General features: G+C 42.7%; 1 long non-coding RNA gene across 2 annotated transcripts; it reads left to right on the forward strand.

Moving 5' to 3' along the window:
• The first annotated feature begins 15,556 nt into the window (after nt 1–15,556).
• Nucleotides 15,557–21,602, forward strand: LOC119285748. Of its 2 annotated transcripts, XR_005139775.1 has the most exons (3): nt 15,557–16,302; nt 16,399–16,660; nt 18,985–21,602. It is a non-coding gene; the product is annotated as an uncharacterized LOC119285748 (long non-coding RNA). The 2 variants fall into 2 exon arrangements; XR_005139774.1 differs by having other exon boundaries at nt 15,557–16,660.
• Nucleotides 21,603–22,419: the final 817 nt, after the last annotated feature.

Raw genomic sequence — 22,419 nt, forward strand, 5'->3', positions numbered from 1 at the left:
TATTTTTTATACATGTCATTCTTGAGGCATGGCACATCCCGGTACACCGCCGGAGGCATTCATATAGAGGCATATATTTGTTCTAGTATCGAGTTGTAATTCTTGAGTTGTAAATAAATAAAAGTGTGATGATCATCATTATTAGAGCACTGTCCCATGTGAGGAAAGGATGATGGAGACTATGATTACCCCACAAGTAGGGATGAGACTCCGGATGAAAAAAATATAAAAAAATAAAATAAAATAAGAGGCATAAAAAGCGAGAGCCCAAAAAAACAAAAAAAGAGAAAAAGAGAGAAGGGGCAATGGTACTATCCTTTTACCACACTTGTGCTTCAAAGTAGCACCATGATCTTCATGGTAGAGCGTCTCCTATGTTGTCACTTTCATATACTAGTGGGAATTTTTCATTATAGAACTTGGCTTGTATATTCCAATGATGGGCTTCCTCAAATTTCCCTAGGTCTTCGTGAGCAAGCGAGTTGGATGCATACCCACTTAGTTTCTTTTTGAGCTTTCATACACTTATAGCTCTAGTACATCCATTGCATGGCAATCCCTACTCACTCACATTGATATCTATTGACGGGCTTCTCCATAGCCCGTTGGTATGCCTAGTTGATGTGAGACTATCTCCTTTCTTTTGTCTTCTCCACAACCACCATATTCTATTCCACCTATAGTGCTATATCCATGGCTCACGCTCATGTATTGTGTGAAGGTTGAAGAAGTTTGAGAATACTAAAGTGTGAAACAATTGCTTCGCCAATACCGGGGTTGTGCATGATTTAAATATGTTATGTGATGAAGATGGAGCATAGCTATACTATATGATTTTTTAGGGATAACTCTCTTCGGCCATGTTATTTTGAGAAGACATGATTGCTTTATTAGTATGCTTGAAGTATTATTGTTTTTATGTCAATATTAAACTTTTGTTTTGAATCTTATGGATCTGAATATTCTTGCCAAAATAATGCAGATTACTTGGATCAATATGTTAGGTAGCATTCCACATAAAACATTCTGTTTTTATCATTTACCTACTCGAGGACGAGCAGGAATAACTTGGGGATGCTTGATACGTCTCCAACGTATCTATAATTTTTGATGGTTCCATGGTATTATATTATCTGTTTTGGATGTTCGATATGCTTTAATATGCTATTTTATATTATTTTTGGGACTAACTTATTAACCTAGAGCCAGTGCTAGTTTATGTTTTTTCCTTGTTTTTAGTTTTACAGAAAAGGAATAGGAAACGAGTCCAAACTAGCTGAAATTTACGGTTATTTTTTATGGACCAGAAGAAGCCCTCGAAGAACAAGAGTTGGGCTAGAAGAGTCCCGAGGCAACGACAAGGGTGGACGGTGCGCCCTCCTGTCTTGCCGCTGCCTCATGGACCCCCTTGATGTGAAACCGACACAAAAAATTCCTATAAATCATGAAACCCCTAGAAGGAAACCTATATCGGGAGTTCCTCCATCGCAAGCCTTTGTAGCCACGAAAAACCAATCGGGAGCCCGTTCCGGCACCCTTCCGGAGGGGGAAACCATCACCTGTAGCCATCTTCATCGTCTCGGCGGTCTCCATGATGATGAGGGATTAGTTCACCCTCGAGGCTGAGGGTATGTACCAGTAGCTATGTGTTTGATCTCTCTCTCTCTCTCTCTCTCGTGTTGTTGATTTGGCACAATCTTGATGTACCACGAGCTTTGTTACTATAGTTGGATCATATGGTGTTTCTCCCCCTCTACCTTCTTGCGATCAATTGAGTTTTACCATTGAGGTTTCACTATTATCAGATTGAATACTATTATGGATTTGAGAACACTTGATGTATGTCTTGCGTGGGATACCCGTGGTGACAATCAGGTGTTCTATTGATTCACTTGATGTATGTTTTGGCACTCAACTCGCGGATTCCCGAGGTGACATTGGGGTAATATATGCATAGGGGTTGATGCACGTTTTCGTCCTTATTTCTCCGGTAGGAATCTTGGGGCACTCTTTGAGGTTCTTTGTGTTGGATCGAATATTATGAATCTGAAGTTATTTGATGCATATCATATAATTTACCCACGAAAACTTGTGGTGACATTGGAGTATCTAGGTGATATTAGGGTTGATTGATGTGTATCATATGGTGTTATTTTACTATGAACTCTAGGGCTGTTTGTGACACTTATAGGAATAGCTCAATGGATTGATCGCAAAGAATAACTTTGAGGTGGTTTCGTACCCTACAAGCAATTTCATCTTATGTTCTCCACAATAGGAACTTTGGAGTGACTTTTGTCGCACGTTGATGGATTGCCATATGATTTAATTATGTTATCATTGTTGAGAGAACTTGCACTAGTGAAAGTATGAACCCTAGGCCTTGTTTCCAAGCATCGCAATCCCGTTTTCGCTCACTTTTGTTACTAGTTACCTGGCTATTTTTATATTTTCAGATTACAAAAATCTATACCTACCATCCATATTACACTTGTATCACCATCTCTTCGCTGAACTAGTGCACCTATACAATTTACCATTGTATTGGGTGTGTTGCGGACACAAGAGACTCTTCGTTATTTGGTTGCAGGGTTGTTTGAGAGAGACCATCTTCATCCCATGCCTCCCACAGATTGATAAACCTTAGGTCGTCCACTTGAGGGAAATTTGCTACTATCCTACAAAACTCTACGGTTGGAGGCCCAACACGAGTCTACAAGAAGAAGGTTGCGTAGTAGACATCAGTAACCATAGTGGGAAAATAGTCAGTATCTAGTGATTAGATGGCTAACAGTGCTATCATACCTAACTCTGGTAGTTAGGACAATGTGAATTAAATGCACTGCTAGTTGTCATGCTGAGGATGCAGCCCAGCAAGCCTCCCGCGCCGCTGTAATCATCTCCTGCTTATCTGCTTGACACGCCTCTAGATAGGTGTCATATAGAGGTAATCTGCCCTCCAAATGGTGGCCATGTGCTTAGTAGAAGCCACTTAATAATCTCGGTGGCTCGACACCGCATTGACAAGTGAGGTGGAGTGGTGAAGTCTTGGTGGGAAGCTTTGCCCTTGGCGGCCCCGGCAAGCCTGCCAGGGAATCTTGGGACTTATCCTTGGGGCGGACTCGACCTGACCAGGCTTGCTTGCTCGACAAGGGAGGCTTTCCCAAAGTGATATCTTGTTCCCGTGGCTTTTTTTGGTCTTCTTGATCCGCCTTTTGATCTCTCAAAGAGCCGCTTCTCTGGCTTGGTCTTGCTTTGGGTGCTTGGTGCTGCCGGGTCAGAGGCCTGCTGTCCGTGTACAAGTCAGGGGAAACATACACCCCTATTTGTGTACCCCGACACTAGGTCAGTCAAGCCGCCCCTAGAGCCTTGGGATTCGTAGCTCTCTAACACGAAGAGCAACCAAGAACGAGGGAGCAAAAACGTGGGAGGAACAAAATTAGATGGAAAAAGTAATAGATGTGTTGCGATTGTGTGTTGTTATTCAATCAACCGTCACCTCTTACATATACATGAGGCGGTTGGACTTTCCGTACAAGAGAAGGACTCAAATCCCGTCCAAAACATCAAAAGTTAACCTAACTCAGACTAGGGGGGCCGGAACTTCCAGTCGGCTCGAATCTTCTGGGCAAAAATTACATCAAGTAGCCCTCTTGCACCGCTCCTCCAGGTCGCATAAGGCTTTGGATCACAATGGTCCAAAAACCAAGTTGTAGGTCTTGCAATGGAGAAAACCTCTTCAGTTGATCATGTTTTCATCCAAGCTCATGTTGAGGTTGAATTTGGGCCTGCAAATCTTCAAATAATGATGAAATTCCAGTTTTCGGGGTGCACCGTGTGGAAATTTTCTGTTAAGCCCGGAACCTCCCTGGAAATTTTGCACGGAACTTCCAGGGTAGACTTCTGCAGCACACTGTTTTAGCTCTAACTTTTGCATACGAACTTCGATTGAGAAGTTTTTTATATCAAAATCTATTGTTTCGATGACACGAAGAAAATCCATGTAGAAACGTTTCTCATACGCGACTATCTTGTATGCTTAATTGGCCGAACAATATTCTGAATACAAATCTAGTACTTTGAACATAGTTTCGGCCCTTAAGATGAGATCGGATGGCGATGGCCCAAACTTCAAAGATATTCATGTCGATAATATAGAACTTTTCATGTAGACCACTTCTCCATTTGAGGCCATCTTAATTGAGTTCTTGACCGTGCTAAAATCTGGTGTCAACGGGCACAAGGCCGTAGGCAAAGAAGTAGCTCTGCTCCTGGCTGCCGGGTTCATTGTTGAAGTTTTTCATCTCGAGTGGTTGGCTAACCTAGTGCTTGTTCTGAAGAAAAACGGTACTTGGTGGATGTGTGTCGACTACGCAGACCTGAATAGTGCTTGTCCCAAGGATCCATTTGCTCTTCCTCGCATTGATCAGATTGTTGACTCCACTGCTGGTTGTGAGTGCCTATGTTTCTTGGATGCTTACTCTGGCTATTATCAGATCAAAATGGTGGAAGAGGACCAAGAGAAAACAACTTTCATCACAACATTTGGAGTTTTTTGCTATACCTCTATGTCGTTTGGACTTAAAAGTGCAGGTGCAACTTACCAGCACCGTGTCCAATTTTTTTCACAAATAGATCGTCCGCAATGTCCACGCTTATGTTGATGACATCATGGTCAAACCTCACAAGAAAGAGACCTCACTCGATGATCTCAAAGAGACTTTCGACAATCTCTGAGTCTATTAGATGAAGCTTAACATGGCAAAATGTGTGTTCAGAGTTCTTGTAGGCAAACTACTGGGTTTTCTGGTGTTTGAATGGTGAATCAAAGCCAACCCAGAGAAAATCAAAGCCATCACCACCCTGGCCAAGCCGACACAACATCAATGTTGTTTAGAAATTGACTGGTCGTGTGGTGGCTTTGAGTTGGTTTATTAGCTGGCTTGGGGAGAAGTCTATCCCTTTGTAGCAGTTGCTCAAGAAATCTGATAATTTTGCCTCGGGCAATGAAGCAGATAAAGCCGTTGAGCTCCTCAAGAAACATTTGTCAGAACCACCTGTCCTTGCCACTCCTCAGGACAAAGAGTCGATGTTCCTGTACATAGTTACCAGTAACAAAGAATTGAGTGTGCTAGTTGTTGTTGAACTCCAAGAGAAGGGGAAGGAATATCCATCCCAGTGGCCTGTCTATTATGTGAGTGAAGTATTGACAGAGTGAAAATAGCACTACCCACATTGGCAGAAGCTGGTTTTTGGTGTCTTCATGGCAAGTCGAAAACTGAAGCACTATTTCCAAGAACATCCCTTTCACCGTGGTCAGTTCCGCACCTCTGGGAGATATCATTCAGAACAGGAAAGCCACAGGCCGGGTTGCAAAATAGGCTATGGAGCTTGGCCCAAATCATCCAAACTATGTGCCGCAGAGAACAATCAAATCTCAAGCTTTGGTTGATTTCATCAATGATTGGACTAACTTGCAAGTCCCTGGAGATAAGTCGGACAATACATATTGGACACTACACTTTGATGGATCCAGACAATTGGAAGGCTCCGGGGTTGGATTCGTCATAACATCTCCAAGAGGTGATAGTTTTGTTATGTTTTGAGGCTCATGTTTCCCTCTACTAACAATGCAGCTGACTATGAAGCTTTGCTTCATGGTCTCCGTATGGCCAAGGAGATGAACCTTAGCCAGGTCAAGTGTCTGGGTGACTCAGATTTGGTCCCTCAATGTGTTTCTAGGACTTCTGACTCCAAAGACCCCCTCATGACGGCTTGCAAGCATGCTATGATAGTCATCACAAGACATTTCAAGGGATATCATGTCGATCACATTGATAGCCAGCAACACGAGGCCGCAGATGAATTGTCTCGTCTGGGATCTCAAAGGAAGACAGTCCCTCCAAATGTTTTCCTCAATGTTCTGCATAATCTATCAGTGAAGCTGCCAACAAAGGAAGACATCGCTATTCCTGACCAGGAAGCACAGTTGGTGGTTGCTATCCGTGCAATACTGGACTGGACTATTCCATTCCTTATCTAGGTTATCTCACTCGTGGTGAGCTCCCTTAAATCATCGCCCGACAGATTATCAGGCGATCCAAGTCCATGACCATCGTCAATGGCGAGTTACACAAGAGAAGTATTGCAAGCATCTTTCAACATTGTGTTTCTCCTATGGAAGGCCGTGAAATTCTCAATGAGATTCATTCTCGTGATTGCAGGCATCATCCGGCTCACGGTGTTTTGTGGTGAAAGCTTCCCGGCATGGTTACTACTGGCTTACAGCCCACACGGACATAGAGGATATGGTTGGCAAGTGTGATGGCTGCCAGAAATCTACACATCAAGATCAAGTGCCAGCTTAGGAACTGCGGTTGATCCCAATCACTTGGTCCTTTGTGGTATGGGGACTTGATATGGTTGGTCCTTTTAAACCATCAAAGGATAAAAAGACTCACCTCTTGGTTGTAGTCGATAAATTCACCGAGTGGGTTGAAGCAGAGCTGATCAACAATTGTGATGGAACAATAGTTAAATTCCTGAAGAAACTAATCTTTTGCTTTGGATACCCACACAACATCATTACTAATAATGGCACCAATCTGTCGAAGTGAGCTATGAAGCGGTTTTGTTAGAGAGAATGTATTTGGCTTGATCTAGCTTTGGTGGCACATCCACATTCCAATGTACAGGCATAGCGTGCTAATGAAGAATTATTGCACGGTATTAAGCCAAGGCTTATGGTGCCCCTTGAATGTACCCCTGGTTGCTGGGTCGAGGAACTTCCAACTATGTCATGGAGCATACAGACTACTCGCAACAGGTCAACTGGCTACACGTCATTCTTCCTGGTCTATGGTGCAGTAGCCATACTTCCAAGCGATATTCGTCATGACTCCCCCCGGGAAGCAGCATACTCTGAAGCAGATAATGAGATTGCTCGACAAGACTCCCTGGATGGTTTGGAAGAAGAATGCAATCTTGCAGCGTCTCGATGAACTATATATCAACAAGACCTACATCGCTATTGTAGCCGTAGAGTCAGAAGTCGTACCTTCCAGGAAGGTGACTTTGTGCTCCATCTGATACAAGAACAGACATGTGTGCATAAGCTTTCACCTCCATGGGAAGGACCCTTCGTCATCAGAAATAATCTACACAACAGGTCACATTATCTTATTGATATTCGTGAAGCAAACAAGTCACGTACCTATGAAGAGGAGATCAACAGGCCATGGAATATTGCACACCTCATGCCCTATTATACTTAAAGCCACTGGCTCTAGTTTTTGTACATACCTTATCATGAAATTGGTCGGGTCTTGAGCAATTCAACTTGTGCTCTGTAGTATACTACATCGCTTATGGATTTCTCATATATTTGTCGGGTTGTTCTACAAACACAACGAAGGATTTCAATCACAAAGACATAACATAAAAATTGCCGGGTTGAGAGAAAAGACATGATAGCATATATTTCTCATGAGCTTATCATGGGATCAATAGTTAAACATAATCAATGCACGGAGCGATTGATAGATTACAAAGTTTTTTCTCCCAACTATTACAAGCCACATATGGGATATTTTTGGTAAGTTTTTCCAACAAGTATCACAATTAGCAAAGTTTATTGTTGCAAGCTAGCAGCGGAGCTCTCCGGGTTGACATTCCCATGGCTTCCTTCAATGTTAGTTGTAGACGGCTCAGACTTTGCTGGCTCTTCTGAACCTTCATGGACCGAGTCTTCTGCTCTAGTCTGGGGTCATCTAGCACCCAGCGAATTGATCATAAAACTTCAAAAATTGAATTATTCGTCATCATAGTTGAAGTGTTGACATTAAGAGCGAAGTTTTGCTTATGAGGAGGAGTTAGCTCCATAGGCTGTGGGTTGGGTAGACTCATGCATTTGCCGGCTTCCAAATACCCCGCTTGGAACTTTGTCACGTCCAGTTCCTCTGCAATTTTCGTCGCCGCCACCCGGTTCTCCTTCACGCACCATAGATAGTCCTTTTCTATAAAAGGCTTGTTATCCACGTTGAACTCTGGGAATCCGTCAACTAGTTGACCTGGGTCCAGCGCTGGGAGATAAGCTTTCGCACGTCCCAGAGAATAAAGGGCCCCTTGATGACGAGCCGCCCTCTTTAACTCTTTGATCTCCTATGGCATAGTGGAGAGTTCTCTGAGCATATCCATGATGTAGTGTGGTGTCGCCTTGGTGTTTTTGACTGTCATGATGCACTTCGCACCACCCACATACAACTGCTCAAGGAATTTATAGATAGCTTTCAGCTTGACCAGAGGGAGTTCCAGCATGTTATGATATCTCTTGCCTGTGCATACACATAAACACATTTAGTGACCCGGCTAAACATGTTATGCCGGCAATAATTAGCGACTTGAAAGATCTTATACTTACCAAAGATGGATATGCACATCTTCGTAATCTGGCCCTTCAAAGTTGCCAGCTGTGGATTCACCGGCTCGAGTTTTAGCTCGACCTCTTTAGCATGCTTGAATAATGTAACTCTCTCTTCATCAAAGGCAACCTTCGTCTTTCCAAGGTGTCTATCATAGAAGCAACAACTTGTGGAAATTGGAACAAAGGTTTTGTGCCTTTTTCGAAGTTTTTTTCTCTTTCTTCAGTTCTTTCTGTAAGCCAGCAGCTTGTGACTCGGCCTGGTTCAGCATATCCTGCATTTAAAATTGACAAGGTTAGGCATATTAGTGATAGTCCCGGGTCGCCTCTGGCGAACAACCCGGCCCTTGGGGGCTACACAGTTAAAGTTTTACATCCTATGAAGAAGTGCCGAGTCACCGCGGGTGATCGACCCAGCACTTTGGGGCTACACTAGTCAGTTTCATACTATTGTTATGTCAAGTCTCATGTAGCTGCAAGCACTCAACATGACACTTGGGGGATGATGCATTGTCATTCTATATCCACATATATTTGAAGACCCGACCCATCACACAATGATGAGCCGGCACTTGGGGGCTACATATTGCTCAAATTCATAAATTCATACTTATACATGTCCCAGCTCATTATTGCATAATGAGTCGGCCCTTGGGGGCTATGGTTGCACCATGGCAATGATGTGTCAACAACCTTAATCTGGATTTTTCCTCCAAATTTTCATGAAAGCAAGTCTCAAGCATATCATTACATTCTCTACATAAGACTCGTGGGCTACATTTATATACATAAGGAAGAAAAACAATGAGGCATACCTCATATTTTTGCTTTAGAGTGTTGACCATAGTAATTTCCATATCTCGGCTCTCCGACAGCTAGGTTAGATATCCTTGATGCAGGGATCCTACATCCAGATCTTCAAAGGATTGAAACTGAAGGCTGACTTTCCCTTTCTCTTTACTTGGTAGCTCATTTTTTGTTATCATTTTAGCCAAGGTTGTCGAAGTCTCAAGAGCCGGGCCTTGGTGTTCACCAGTAACGACCACATAATCTTGTGTCTTGGTCACCGGCTCAATGTCCGCTGGGTTATCTTCTGGATTTTCTCTTATAGGAGTGAACACATAAGCAGGACTCGCTAGGTCATTTTGGTGAGTCGACTCATCTTCATCAACAGGCTCATCTTTGCCAGATGGCTTGTCCATGTCATCCGGCTTGTCCTGGATCTCCGAGTTGTTTGGCAACATGCCCTCAGAAGGAACTTTAGTCACCACTATAGCAGAAGTTGACCCACCAGGTTTGCTCTTAGCAAAAGCTTTAGTAGTGAGGTCACATAAAGAGGTGGCAGATAAGAAGACAAGCACAAAAAGAATTAATATGCGTTTGAAATATTTACTTGCAGTTGATGACTAAAGTCGTTACTTGGGTAGTTCTGGACTCATCAGATGATGGGGACGTCAGCTGGTAGTCTAGATCAGATGGATGGAGAGGCTCTTTGAGTTGGCCGGCTCAAGGGCATGAAGAAGTTGGGATGTGTGGCACCTCAATTCATGCCTTATGTCTAGCCGGTGCATTTGGTAAGCCTTCTGCCAATTCTCCAAAATCCCTTCATGTCTTCCGCTTCGAGGTACAGGCGTACTGAGTTTTCTTCAAAAGAAATTGTAGGTCTAATGAGAATTTTGATGTGAAAATGGTACCTTTGAAATCATCTGTCCCTTTTTATTTGGGACAATCAGTTCCAAGTCGGGAGATAGGATTACCTCAGCTTCGTCGGCTCGAGTGGTTTCAACTTGCTCCCGAGGAGAGGGGGTGTCAGCAAGTTCATTAAAAAGAAGAACAAGTGAGTCGAGTTCTACCTTAGAATCTTCCTCATTATCTGGCTCTTCTCCGTCGGAATCCTTGGGAGGAGTTGGAAATTGAGGTTTAGTTTTCCACCATTCAGAGCTATAAGATTGTATATCCAGGATAAATGAAAAAAAGGCGACTCACCGGAGGTGCCAGGCTGCCTACGAAGAAAGGAGCTAGGCGAACGATAACAATTGCCTCCCATGTCTCACCAAGGAGTTTCTTGGTAGATTTTGAAAGCTCGATGACCGTTAAATTGATCCAGCTAAAGTGCAGTCCATCTTCTGGCTCACCTGTGTTGGTATGCATGAGCCGGCCCCTCAGGCTGATGGGTTGGATTCGCCATCTCATCCAACACTGGGTCAGATCAACTCCAGTGGGGCTATGAGATGTCAAAGCATTTATCCATGAGTATAAGGTCTGCAATGCTTCCCTTTTTACTTGGGAGGCAAAGCCCGAGAACAAGGTTGAAGCATCAAGCCCATCCAAGTGATAACCCGACAATTGATGTTGGTTTGTTGTTGAAGTGTCTTTGCAGTAAAACCATAACTTATGCCATCCTTCAGGATGTCTTGCCGGCTTTACCCCAGGGAAGGCTGAGTTTTTTCTACTTCAGATGGTAACCCCTCCAAGTTCTATACTTGGTCCTCCTTTGCACTTGGTTTGATGATTGAGATAGAAAAAACTCTTGCAAGAGGCTGACAAACGGCTTACTTTGGAGATATACTTCACAATTTTTTTAAAATTGTCTCAAGTTCATAATGGAGTTGGGACTAGGGTCTTGATGCCATATGGCGAAGTGATAAAGTACATCACAAAAGAATTTTGATCCTGGAGGATGGAAACCCATGTCCTATTGGTCGCCAAATATGATGATCTCATTCTGGCCCGGCTAAGGATGGATTTCTTCATCGCGTGCACACCATTCAATTTCACCTAGGGTTGCAAGCAACCCGGAGTTCACTAGATTCTACAGCCTAAGTGCATACATGTTTGATTTGGTCCAGTTGACCTCCTTGTTTGTTTTGGGAGCCATGAGTTCAATTGTAGTGGAGGTACAACTACAAAGTATTATAAACAAAATATAAGCCGGCTGAGCAGTTACACAAAGTGTAAGACGACAAAATTATGAAGGTATTTCGGGTTACGGCAGTGGCAAGATAAATTACAAAGCCGACGAAAAATACCCGGGTTATGACTATCAAAGAGAGTAGAGGTCTCAAAAATATCTACGAAGTGATATGATCTACGAGCCGACAACAGTTCAAACTGACAAAAATCTTCAGTGCAGTTTACAATCTGACAAGTGATGAAGTGATGTCCAGGTCAAAGCAATCATAGACAGGAAATGTTCAAAGTTAGCTATGTCCGTTGATCTAGAAATTCCTCAAAAAATAAAATTAAAAACCAAAGTTATGGAGAAAGGCAAATAAGAAACAGTGGGGTCTATTGAACGTGAAAAAGGGGATAAAAAATGAGACGAACTACATCGCAACAGTGGCTAAATGCCCTACGGGTGGCTGTTTGCTGCTAGATTGGATCTATGACCCTTTTGAGATGAACTCAGATGAACCCCAAGGAGCTTTGGATGGACTGCAATAACATGAAAGAGTAATGGAGTGCTCACAGATTTGTGAAAAGGAGGTCGAAGCCGCTGAAGATTAACAACACAGTTGTGGCGTCTTGGATGAGCTCGGGCGATGGCGTCCTCGCTAGTAGGGTCGCTGACTTGATGGAGATGCGAGCTCGAGGCAGCACAATATCTTGTATGCAAGAGGAAGAAGAAGGGAAGGAGGCAAGATAGATAAAATTGAGCTAGGGGTGTACCCCACTATTTATAAAGAGGGAGAACCCGAAATGACAAGTGCGAAAACCTAGGGGGCGCAATCGATTGTGGCAAAAAGGCTCCTCAATTCTGACGCCTGACAAGGCAATACAAATCCATTCAAAGATCCGTTATGATGTCACGCGTGGATTTTGGAACACTAGTGGGGTGATGTCACGATATGAGATGGAAAAGAAACACTAAGTGTGGAATAAGTGCGTGACCCGACAAAGCTATTAAGTTGGAACAGAAATGATGAAGGTCAAATAGATGGGGAGAAGCCGGCTCAGGAAAGCAGACTCAACCCTTAACTCCTCATGTGTCTTGTTTTCGTTGCCTTATTTTTAGGGTGAAGTTTACCATGGATAAATCCAAGCTAAACTGGGGGCTAATTTTGGGATGTTCCCTATGACCAAGACCTGGCTCAAGGTATGACCTGGCAAGGGCCCCAAAGCACAATGGGTCATATTGTTCCCCGGGTCATTGTGGCGTGACAAGGAAAGGGCTGAAGGCCCATAGCATGACCTGTCTGAGGGCCAGCTTATAAAAGAGCAAGTGGGCCGACTTATGGATAAGGCCCATATGGAGGAATTTCCTTAGCTTGGAAGGCAAAATAGATTAGAATTATAGTAAGACACATGCTGATAGTATAACCCGGATTCTATTATAAACCTAGGGGCCCAACCTGTTATATAAAGGGGAGCTCCTAGGATGAAAAGACTTAAGTTGCAATCTCTTGGGAGCTAGGTTAGCAAATCCACATCCTTGTAATCGAGATCTCCAGCAATATCATTCAAGCAGCAAGTAGCTCTTTACCTCCACCATGAGGGGCCGAACCTGGGTAAACTTGTGTCCTTTGTTCCTGATCAACCCCGTTCAAGCGACCACCTAGTTGCGATGGCCTCTAGACTTAGTCCTTTCATGAGTACATCTGTCGTAACAAAACCATGCCATGTCCCATGTTAGTCGCACATTCCACCACCCGCGACCAGCTTGACCTAGCATGGAGTATTGGCTGGCGTGAATTTTAGAAGATCCACCATTAAGTTTGTGACTGAAACGCCACTTTACGTTCGGAGGTTAAAACTCATTTTCTTAGCCTTCATTTCGAGCTCAACAGTGATGGACTTGCGCCCTTCACCTTGTTGAAGCCGTCTTCTACTTGCCGAGTGTTGGCCATTTATGGTTGATCTCAGTATGTGAGATGAAAATCCTCGTCCTATCAATCTTTGACCGTACATGATGATGACGATGAAAGGGCGCATATCCCTTCTTGAAGATGTTGTAGAAAAGGACAACTTAGTTATAGGTGTTGCATTCATATCTTGTAAAGGTCCAATCATTGTTACCTATGTTTTGTACTCTTCTTGTTAATGATTTAGGGCTTGTCGCCTTAGATCAATTTTAATAAAAGGTCACTAAGTGCATCATAATGACGAAGAGACTAGGGTTTCAACATCCTTTTTGAAAATGTAAATGATAAAAATGTTCATCATAGCTTTCATCACCAAGTGAACTATCTCTCATACAAATATGCACGCAACCCATTTGTTATGACCATTTGAGCTCGTTTTCACTTCGAATTTATACTACGACTTTACTAAACACTTGTAAGAATGAACAGGAAATAATATCACCATTTTATGTAATAATATTTATTTACTATTTTCTACATCTATTTAAGAGGAAACTAGGATAAAATATTTAAACATTGTCAAAAATAAGTAAAATTTGGCACAGAGTCCAAATATTGGCATGACACACTCTGACCAAAATCTGAGGAAAATACACATAAGAGAAATAATGATTCAACACCTAGTGAATTATTCTACCATAACATCACATACAAATATGCACACAACCCTTTACCTAGGACCAAAGCTCATTTTCACTTTGAAATTTTACCGCACATTTACTAAACACTTGTAAGAATGAATAAGAATTAAAATCACCATTTGATGTAATAATCTTTAGTTACAATTTCTAGAGCTATTTAAGAGGAAAAAATTCAAATATCTAAACATTGTAAAAAAATAATAACTAAAAATTGCGAGGGAGTCCAAGTATATTGGCACAACACTCTATGAGAAAAATACACATAAGAGGAAGAATGATTGATCACCTAGTGAACCATTTCCCATACTAATGTGCACACAACCCTTTTGTTGTGACCATTTTAGCTCGTTTCCATTTCAAATTTTTAGTACTACTTTATTAAACATTTGTAAGAACTAAGAACTAATGTTAGTCAAAATTACCATTTTTTGCAACAATCTCTGTTTAGCATTTTGATAGCTATTTAAGTGGAAAAACTATAGAATATCTAAACATTATCAAATATTTTTCCAACTTTGCATGGTATCCTAATATTAGCACTTTAATTTTTCATAAAAATCTCACATGGTTTCAAAAAATTTGAAGACCCGTCTTACTTAGAAATAGCCCCCCCCCCCCCTTGTGGCCTACATATGGGACCATTTTGTAAAACGAACATATTGCACGAAGTGGGAAAGTTTCTCCAAAAAACCATAAAAAATTCTGGTATTTCTACATAGACATATTGCACGAAGTGGGAAAGTTTCAGCTTAGTCCACCAAGTAGTTTTGAACACATAGCTACTTAACTAAAGGATCCCATATTTTTTGTAAATTTTTAATTGAAGGGATCCCATTACATTTACTAGCTACTAATAGGATCCCTATGAGTCAAAGGGGCCCTAGAACACCGGGGGATCTCACGTGCTTTAAAAATGGTGGTAGAAGTCACACGCTTTGGCTGCGGCCATCGGTATTTCCTCCTATAGCCACACGTCAAGGTCGGCGAGGTTCTGTTGGGTTTTACTCTCGCGGTCGAGCACCTCGTACACTACTTGCTCTCTCGTAAGAGTGGTTCGGTAAACCACAAGCATGAAGTAACCTAGCAATAATATGAATTGTTATAAAAAGTATTCAAAAGTGATAATATTGTTGGATGACAAGAAACCATCATTTATACTTAGTAGAAAATGTGTGTCTTGTCCTTTTCTATCACTGGCATATAGATCAGGCCAAGATTAGTGTGACGCCCCAAGACCGACGCTCCAGATGCCTTCCATTTATTCCGTTATCGCCATGTGTTGTTTTTTTGTTGCAATCTTCATCGCATCATTCGCATTGCACCGACACTCTTTTGTCATCATTTTCCAAACTTGCATCTATTCGTCATTGTCGCGTCTCTCCCTTGTCATCATTGGTCATTCTGAGACCAACCACACTTGCAACATTGTTTTTAGTTTTCTCTCTTGCCTAAACCAGAGTCTTTCTTCATAGTACACAGACCCCCTCATGTGCGTGTCTGAAACTCCCCCCGGACCCGAACCGGTCGAACATGGCCGATCGGTTTGGATCATATGGCTCCAAACCACTCCCCCAATCTGTCTATGTTATAAATAGCAGACAAAGACCTACCAATTTTATCCAAACCTAGATCCTAGGAACCTGTCTCGTCGCCGCTGCCGCTCATCCCAAATCCTCCTCACTTTCCCAGCCAACCAACCAAATCCACCTTCCCTTCCTCCTGAAGCACTCCACTCCTCTCGATCCTTGCTCGCCTCGCAAGCCTCGTCGCGGGTCAACCGCACCGTTGCTCATGGCCTGTACCAACCTCCTCCTCCGCCACCAAGTCCCACCGCCGCCAGTCATCCTATCTCCTTCCACCTCCGGATTGCCCCTGATCCAAACCCTCCAATCACCCATAGCTTCCAGATCCGTCGCCACCAACCTTCTCCTAGTCTCCCGACCTAGCCACCCGGCTCTCAGTGCCGCCTCCCTCTTCTTGCCGAGCATCCCCGCTCGAGGAGGAGCCCCGCTCACTCCTAGATCGATCCCCGCTCCCCTGCAGCTGAGCTGCTAGACCAGCCGCTCACCAAGAGCTAGCAGCAGCCCCGCTATCATCAGGCCAGGACCTCCTTGTCGCTCCTCTTCTCCCACTCCCCCTGTTTTTTCTTGTTGCCCCTGCCTCTCCCTATGGCCTGATCTCTTGCCACTGACCGGAACTGACATGGCCGTCCTAAAGCCCCTGCCCCGAGCACCCCGCAAGAAGTAGCGATAGTCCCGAACAGCGCCGCCCATGGCCTTGTCTCTGGCCAGAACGAGTCGTCCCCAACCTCCACCTCGTCGCCCACGCCGCCGCCTTGCTCCGCCCTCGCCGTCCTCCTACCGATGAGCAGCACTAGCAGGTCTTCCTCACTGCCCCTTCTCCCTTCCCCTTTCTCTTCTTCGGTGAGTCTTCCGCTATCTCACCCGACCCCCTCTGTCGATGTTCCCTGTTATAGCGTCGACCACCTCCACGGGACCTTCTCCGGCCATCCCTGTTGGTCGGCGGCCTCTCTTGCCCGTTGACTACGCCGCCGGAGCCCTGCCTTGCACCATCTCCCCGTTGCCTGCGAGCTCGTGCTCGAGCCCTGCTTCTGTGGGCGTCCTCTGCATTGACCACATCCTGCTGACCATGTTAACCCGCGACCTGGGCCGCAGCGTCGCCAGCCGCCTTCGCCAGCCCAGTCAGCCTCCTCTGCTCCGACCGGGCCTCAGCCCATGGTGAGCCACTGCTGCGGCTACCTTTGCACTATCGGCCCAAGTGCAGTTTTGGCCCATTCTGTCTTTTTTCTGTCCAGCGATTTTAGTAATTATCCAGAGAAAACTTGCGTTACAGAAAAAAACCCTCCATGTTCATGCATTAATAACTCATAATCCGTGCATTGTAATTAAACAAACTTTATATGTAAAATGCTTAGAATTTCATGTACTTTCATAATTTGCAACTTTCGTCCATGTTAAAAATGTTAAAAATTGATTTGCATTAATTTGCATCAATGAGATGTTGAAATGGTTTATTTCATAACTAAATAATCATAGCTCCGAATTAAATAAACTTTATATGTAAATGGGTTAGAAAAGTGCATAGTTTAACATGGTGGCATTACTTTGCATGTTTAACAACTCTAAAATTATGTATAGGGTAGAACAATACCAAATTTGAAATATGCATGTGGGGATTTTCCATAATTGTAGTTTGTTATTTTTGGCCTCATTTAAACTTGCCTAAATAGTTAGTTTAGTTATGCTTCACGTCTTGCCATGTTAACCAATATTTAAGCTTGTCTTTTTCATAAACGAGAGCGCACTAAATAATTCGCATGTGGTGTTTCGTCAATATGTAACTCATTGCATATTGAGCTCCACTTAATTTGTAGTATTGTTTGTTGCACTTTGCCATTCCATGACTCATTAAACCGGACATCCATCATACTTGATTGTGCATCATGCCATGATTATGCTTGTTGGTTTACCACGTTGTTTCTTCTTTCTAGTGTTGCTTCTTCTTGATAGTTCCGGTAACGTTGCGATTGTGAGGATTAATTCGACTATGTTGATTCGTCTACATCATGGATTCAGTCTTCTTCCTAGTGGGATTTCAGGAAAGATGACCATTACCTTCAATACCGCTACTATCTTTGCTTGCTAGTTATCTCGATGCTATCGCTATGTCGCGCTACCTACCACTTGTTTATCAAGACTCCCAAAGTGTCATGATAAGCCTCTAACCTTTCTACCATCCCAGCAAACCGTTGTTTGGCTATGTTACCACTTTGCTTAGCCCCTCTTATAGCGTTGCTAGTTGCAGGTGCAGTTTGAGGTTGTTCCATGTTGGGACATGGATATCATGGGATATCACAATATCTGTTATTTAATTAATGCATCTATTTAGAATCATTATAACTATGCAACTTTCGAGCCCTCCCAGACCATCAACGTTCAGAGTCGTCGGATCGTCACTTGTTACCATTTTCGGCCGTCAGATTGGCCTGGGATCGCATGCACGCTCGCCTCGTTCGCTACAGTTGAGCGCTAATCGTCCTGGGTCGCTTCTCCGGTCACTTTTTTGGGCCTCTGTCGTCAAATTGGCCTTAATGGGCTTCTAGCAGCCTCCCATCCGTGCAGGTGCAGCTGAAGGGAAAATTAATAAAGCTTCGTGAGGTTGTCTAAAAAAATCAAGGGAAAAAAGTTGTCTAAAAAAAGCTGAAGGGACAAAAAATACATGACTGGCAACCCTCGTTTGGTTCACAATCACAAGGTCGCAGCCTTCCTCATTCGCGTGGCGGCTCCTCGGTCTTCGCGACCATGTTGGGCTCCGATCAATGCGGGAGAGACGACTCCCATGGCCACCGCGCTGTGATCTGACCGACGCGATGAACGGCCTTGACGGGCGATGGCACGGTGTCCGCTCGGTCGCACTTGCACAGCGCGACGGGACAATGCAGTAATGACGAATAGTAGTATGTCGATTGGAGTTCTATCGCCAGTGATTGATTGATTGGTTAATGGCCATAAAAACAGGTCAGTTTCGTTTGTCCATTCATATTTATCTTTAAGTCACAGGCGCCCATATAATCCCAACCTGGCCGCTGCTCCTTCCTGCTCCTTCCCCAAACCATTCTGCGACAGAGATTGGTGATGCTTAGGTCTCTAAGTTATTCTAATCCCCCCTCCTTCCTACCCCCCGCCCCCCCGCCCCCTCTTCCCCCAATTCTTCATCCATTTTCAAAATTTGTTTCATTGATGTTGTTCTTTCTATTCACAAACAACGCAGGTACGTTCTGGTAGGTTAGCTCATTATGCTGGATTAAACGGTTTAGGGATTACCCATTTAGAATATGATGTGCTGATTTTAAATTCAATGTTTTTGTCGAATTTTTGCTATAATAGTTTAGAGACATCTACAGATTATCCCTTGCTGCTCGCATTATTCTTTGACCAAGTGCAGAGTGCACTTAGGGTAATCATCTGAGTTTTTGCAATCTGCTGAAATGTTATCCCTTTTACGAATTTGTTCTTTGGCTCATAATTCGAAATGATTGCAGGATCTCTAGAGGACGGATTTCTCCCCGCAAAAAAGGAAAGAGAAAAAAAATGGATTTCTTTCTTTCTTGCAGCTGAATCTACCAATATCCAGTGGTCAACGGACAGGTTAGTATGAGTATCCTCATATGCTGTTATGCCTCATTTAACTTGTGCCCCATCTAACTATCTATGCATATTATATTTACCTTTCTATTCGTACAATATGATGCCACTCTCTATGATTGATTGAAATAATTGCAGTACTGCCTGTTGTTTTTGCCCTATATATGTAGCAGGTTAGTTAGCAGGTTAAAAATGCACAAACGAAACAGGAATATTGTTCAAGGTGCTGATGCCTCCACATCACATTCTGGATATGAACACATTATGCCTATCAGATCACTTTCACAAAACTTCTTATGCAGCAGAATAAGCCAACCTAGTGAAACCGAAGTTCACTCGATTAATCCAGAGAACCTGCTTTAATTTTGGGGGTGCAAAGAATAGCATCACTAAAGAAAAAAAATCTATAACTCGATGCAGAGTTGGGGAAAGAGGGTAGGTAGGAAGGAGGGGACACTTGGAGAAGGGGGGAAGATGAATGTCAACCATGCCCACCGGTGAAGGATCTGCGGAAGTCTGGAGGGGAATGGGGAAGGAGAACTGGATGATGGAGCCCATGCTACCTGTATGTGTAATTCTACTGGTTTTAGTGCGTCTAACATATTCTTTATCCTGCCATTCATTTAACAAATTGCACAGCACGAAAAATGAGTTCCTTATCTCAGCCTATAATGTTCTTTTCCTGCAATTTGATGTCAATAAATCCATTTTGACGCTTGCCCTGCTGAAAGTTACACCATGAAATATAGAGGATTTTAATTGTGTCAGTAAGTTGTCAGATTATTAAACTTATAAAGTTTTTTCTATTATTATGCATCTATACATGGGTACCTTGTGAATTTATGGTCGGAGCTGAGAGGAAGCTGAAAATAGTAAACAAGTCAGCACAGGTTGGTTTTGATGCATTGCTTGCCAATTTGATACATATCGACATACAGTACCATGCTTGCTATATCGCACTGATGGTCGAGCCCGGCCATTGAAGCCCGACGACAGTGACAATGGGAAGGAAAATTTTTGGTTAGTCGGCCCTTCGTTAATTTATTCTATGTGATAATATTAGTCCGCACTAGGATTTAGGCTGCAGTAATTTCTTGATATAGATGGAATTAGCTAGGGGCAGCAATCTCTTATTTTATCCTCACAAAATGATACCAGAAATTAGACATGCCATGCTGATTCTATCATTTCGATTAAATTTGTAACAGATTGTGTTTGTGTTTGTGTAGTTATGAAGAGTAAAAACAACGTATAGATTTTACAAGATAGTTGGATCAAGTAAAAAAATGAAGGACCACAACAAACTATTAAAAACATTCAACATATTTGCTATGTATTAATAAATCTTTGTCTCATAACAGTCCCTTTGGTTACTACATACTTGTCCATAGGACTATAGCAGTCTTTGTTTCATACGATTCCACCATTGTTGTCCTCTACAACAAGAAAAGAAAGTTTTCTACGATGTCTTTGGCTCTTCCTATACAAAATTCTAATACAACTATGCGCTTGCTGAAGAAGTAAAATATAAATTTGTTTATCTCTGGACCCATATGATTTATTATTGGGACAAATAGCATAAGCATATTAACTAATGGTAATGTTACTCAGACTTATATGTTACTAAAATGATGCACACTTACCTTATTTGGCCTGATTTGTTCTTTTTTTGTGAATTTTTGAATTTTTTGAATTATTGATTTATAGTTTTAGTTGTGTATTAGCATCTAAGATGGAATCAAAATAAATTAAATAAAGAAAAATATTTTTCTCAGTCTCGTGTGCTATATTCCCTAACTCTCTCACCCATGCAGGTGGATTTTACAAGTTTTCATTCTGCTTGATAGCACTGCAGTGCCATAATTTGAGACATGCATAGAAGGCCCTGTCTTCTTAGATGGACTATATGTTTATATGCTCATAGTTAGTGTAATGTATTGTAGTGATCCGCATGTTACGCAAATTCATGTCAATATTCAAGGATACATTGCACTTTTTTCTAACTGAAATGTGAACTGATCATATGACTGATATATGCTATTAGGAGGTATATATAAATCCTCACATATTTTTTGATTCCGTAATGTTATTACTTCCATTTTTGTTATTTATGTTTCTTCCGTGCGCCTAGCTATGTATAATATCTAATTTTAACAAATGTGATGCTCGCCTGCAACACGTAGCAACAATTACAACATGCTATTTATGACCATCATCGCTATGTGCTTCTGTGTTGCTAAGCTATTTTGTTTCCAGAAATTTTCACGGCGATGCGACTTAGGGTGATCATGAAGTAACCATAAGTTCCGGATCTTCAGAAAAAGATGATCCATTAGATTTTCGTAGTTAACTAATTAACATAGCTGTTATGCCATTTTACCGTTCTGACATCAAGAGTGTACATACCCATATCATGGTGATTGGTAAAAACAAGTTACCCTTCTACTTAAGATTTGTGGTTACTTTTGATTAACACATAATAACATACATTTCTATGTATCCATATATTTCTGAATTCACTATCATTCTATTGTAAAAATGGACGGGCGCGGCAACACGCGCCGTCACGGTCTAGTATACTTGGTAATGGGTGGATGGATTAGCCTTTTGCTTGGTGTTTTGTTGCACTCTTGCTGCCCTAGTTTCCGTCATACCGGTGTTATGTTCCTTGATTTGTGTTCCTAACACGGTCAGGGTTTATTTGACCCCCTTGACAATTTGCTTTGACTAAAACTCTTCCAGCAAGGCCCAATTTTGGTTATACCATTTGCCTAATAACAACTAAAACTTGCACAGGGACCAGCTAGCACCTAAGGATAATTAATCAACAATCTGGGCCAGTCCTCCTCATGAGTGCTGGTCCAAACCGGGCAGCCTGCGGGGCCACCACGGGAAAACTTGAGGATTGGTTTTACTCATAGCTTGTCCCATCCGATCATGGCCTGAGGCGAGATATGCGCGGCTCTTATCAAGGTGTCGGCACATTGGGAGGTCTTGCTGGTTTTGTTTTACCGTTGTCGAAATGTCTTGTGCACTGGGATTCTAAGCTTGATTGGGTTGTCCCGAGATGGAGATTTACCTCCGCAAATTGTGAGAGTTTATGATGGACTAAGTTGGGACACCCCTGCATGGTTTATTCTTTTCGAGAGCTGTGCCCCCGATTATGTGGCAGATTGGAAATTTATAATATACGGTTGTAGAGAACTTGACACTATGTCCGAATTAAAAATATACCAACCACGTGCGTAATCGTGACCGTCTCTTTTCAAGTGTGGTTCGAGAGGAGAACATAGTGGGGTTATGAGTGAATCGTAAGTAGATCAGGATCACTT

The sequence above is a fragment of the Triticum dicoccoides genome, chromosome 4A, assembly GCF_002162155.2.
Source record: "Triticum dicoccoides isolate Atlit2015 ecotype Zavitan chromosome 4A, WEW_v2.0, whole genome shotgun sequence".
NCBI lineage: Eukaryota > Viridiplantae > Streptophyta > Magnoliopsida > Poales > Poaceae > Triticum > Triticum dicoccoides.